This window comes from Lissotriton vulgaris, unplaced genomic scaffold, assembly GCF_964263255.1.
Source record: "Lissotriton vulgaris unplaced genomic scaffold, aLisVul1.2 SCAFFOLD_649, whole genome shotgun sequence".
NCBI lineage: Eukaryota > Metazoa > Chordata > Amphibia > Caudata > Salamandridae > Lissotriton > Lissotriton vulgaris.
Window position 1 is genome coordinate 882,575 of NW_028245020.1, and position 3,647 is coordinate 886,221.

Here is a 3,647-nt window from a genome sequence, read left to right on the forward strand (position 1 = left end):
GAGAAGAAATACATCTAAATCCATGTTGCAATGAAGCATTTTTGCATTTTAATTTAGGACCACCATGGTGCATGTCATGTCCCATAAATAAAAACTTTTAGTGTACCTATAATTGAAGGGTAATTCCTAAATACAGCATATATATCAAGGGGATTCACAACTTAAAGGTTGTTCCTGGTGGTTGGAGACATAAAAACAGCCATCCTCAAGAGATAAGGAGATGCGAGTAGTAGGTGGATAGAGATAGACCACTGACCTGGTCAGTGTGACTTCTCTCTCCCTGTGCTGCTCCACCACCAAGTGCTGCCCCCTGAGCCCCTAGGGCTCCGTTGCAGGGTGTTCAAGGCACCTACTCCACCGGCAGGCTCCTGCCAGCACCTCATCTCTGGTGGTCCAGTGGGAGAGCACTCTGCTCTCCCAATGTTCTGCCTCTCTTGGCTTTTTCTCTGTGCCCTCTTTTCTCTCTCTTCTCTCTTTTCATTCTGTCTCTTCTCTCTCACACACTTCCCGCATTTTCTCCCAGCCCCTGCTGCCCCTGTGGCCACACCCCCTCCAGCGTGTCCTTCCTGCCTCTCAGTTGACTGCCATCCCCCCGAACCCTACTTTATGGTGGCCTCTGTGTGGTAAGAACAGCTAGACAACTGACCTGGTCCATGTAACTGATGTCCCCTGCGCAGCTCCACCACTAATTGCTACCACTAAGCTTGGTTACAGGATGTTCAAGGCCCTCCTCCACTTGCAGGCTCCAGCCTGTGCCTCACCCCTGGTGGTCCAGTGGAATAGCACTCTGCTCTTCTGCTGTTCCAGCTCTCTTGGCTTTCTTCCCTGTGCCCTCTTTTTTCTTTTCTCTGTTTGCTCTCAGTTCTCATTTCTTTTTCTCTCATCTCTCTCTTTTCTTGCTTACTCTTCCCACATTTTCTCCCTGCCACTGCTGCCCCTGTGGCTCCCCCCCCTCCAGGGTGTCCTTTCCTCTCCCACCTCCCAGCATACCACTCTACCCCCAACTCCTACTTAAGGGTGACCCTTGCATGGCAAGAAGAGCTAAACCACTAACCTGGTCAGTGTGCCTGCTCTCCCCCGCACAGCTCCATCTCTAAGTGATGCCCCCAGAGATCGGTTACAGAGTGTTCGAGGACCTCCTCTACCCATAGGCTCCTGCTGCGCCTCATCCGTGGTGGTCCAGTGGAAGAGCACTCTGCTCTTCTGCTGTTCCACCTCTCTTGGCCTTTTTCTCTGTGCCCTCTTTCTCTTTCTTCTCTCTTTGCTCTCTCTGCTCTCTTTTCTCTCTTGTGCTCCTCATGTTTTCTTCCTGCGGCTGCAGCCTCCGCAGACCCTACCCCTCCAATACGTCCTTTCCACTCCTGCCTCCCTGCTGACCGCACTCCCCACAAACCCTACTTACTGGTTACCATGCCGCTGGTGCAGTGAAGGCACGCTAAAGGCAAGCCTGTCTGTGCCCGTCCGTGACCTGACTGCGACCAGTTTCAGGGACCCTTTTCCTCTGACCCGCCTCTACTATGACTCCAGCACCCTCCACGCTCTTAACCCCAGACGCAGCAACAACTCCCAGCTTTCGACACAGAGCAACACCCAAGGCCCGTTCTCCTGTCGTCAATGCCGCTGCACCTTCACCCACCTCCGGACCCCAGCAGTAGCTCCCAGCCATCCAGACCTCACCATACACAAACCACTCAAACGCATCCTCCTCAAAATACACTCCCTACCCAAGCACGCCATAGAAATTTGGGCCCTTCTCAACCCCCACGCATCCAACTTCACCTTCCTCACAGAAACCTGGAGCAATGCCTACTCTGTCACCGACTTCACCACTGCCATTCCTAACAGACACAAGATCCTGCAGAAAGATCACCCCACCTGCCCAGGTAGAGGCACCCCCATCCTCCACAAAGGCACCCTCTGCATCATAACCACTGGCCTGGAAAACACCACAAACCTTTTGAAGCATCTCCAGTTCCACTTTCAGAAACCGACCAATGCTAAAATGACTCTCTGTGGAACCAATATCTACAGGCCACCCGCCCCCACGCTCCTTTCACCAACACCATCACTGACCCCCATCCCATTCCACGCCCTTGCCTCCACAGACTACCTGGAGACCAAAATTTTCACCTGAACAACCACAATGACCCCAACACCACCACCCTCCTAGAGAACCTCGCCAACATTGGACTGAAGCAACTTGTGTATGCCTGCAAGCACACAGTGGGACAGACACTTGATCCCGTCTTTGCAGAAGGAAACAGCATCTCCTACAGCCACACCAAAGAACTCCTCTAGATAGACCACCACTGCATCTACTTCTTCAGAAAGCCCACCATACACAAGCACACCCACCCCCTCCCCCGTGGAAGCTGGAACAAAGTCACTGAAGACCAGCTAACCTCTGCCCTCATCAGCTCCCCACCATCGATGACGCCAGATGCTAACACTGCCAAAAGCAACCTCCACCGCTGGATTAAAAACTTCACCAACATCCCGCCCCCTCAAGAAAGCCACAGGACGACACATCAATAAAGCAAGCTGGTTCACCCCTGCACACCAAGAATACAAGCACTCATACCAACGACTCGTAAAGACATAGAGGGACAACAAAACCCCACAAAGATGAACCGCCTACAGAGCAGGCACCACAGCACAACACCAACTCATCAAATCCACAAAGAAGAAATTCCTCCAAGACAGAATTCTGAGTAATGCCCACAACACCAAATAACTCTTCTCCATCATCAAGGAATTTGCCAAATCCTGCAGCAAAACAACAGACATCCCACCCTTCCAAGACCTTTGCAACAGCCCCAGCACCTTTTTTCATCTCAAGATTAAGATGATCTACAATAACTTCGACAGCCAAGGCCTCCGCACCACTCCATCTCCCCCCATCAACCCACCCAACAGACCCTGCTCACAGAGTTCTGTGCCTTTTAAGAAATATTAACAGCACATTAGCATGTAATGGATTTTCTATCTGATTTTTATGGGTCTTATTGTTTTGCTATTTATGAGTTTTACTGTTTCTCATTCCTGTGTTCCTATTGTGAACAACAGATTGGACCCCAGACATTGGGAACAAGTCATCCTAGGGTTCAGTCAGGCATATGCTACAGATTTAATTAAGAAGAGCATCTTAGCGAAAATCATCATATGGATGCAAGTAATATGTAACAATAAAATGAATGTAGAATGTAAACAGTTCGTTAAAAATCTAGTAATAAAAATGTGATTTGACTATCTCCAAGCTAATTTTTCTGCTCTGTATTTTGTCACAATAAATTGTTAGTCTGAAATTCTGTTTGTTGATTAACTTTTACAAAATGGTCGTCACTGATGTTTACACAGCTACTTCTCAAACCACTCCAAAAAAGAAAAGTTTAAATATAACGGAGCATATACAAAGGTATGCATGTCAGAAAATCTGTGTTTACTTTTAACCACACTCATTAACTTATTCATCTGCAAGGCAACAAACATCATCAGGAATGTATTTTCATTAGGTGCACCAATCGCCCACAGAGGTTGTTCTCTCTGTTAAAATTCATTTTTATCTATTTATTTAACAGTTTCAGATGCTGGCCAGACCCAAAGGTATCAGAGCTCTTTAAACATTATCATGGAGAAGTCAGATGAAA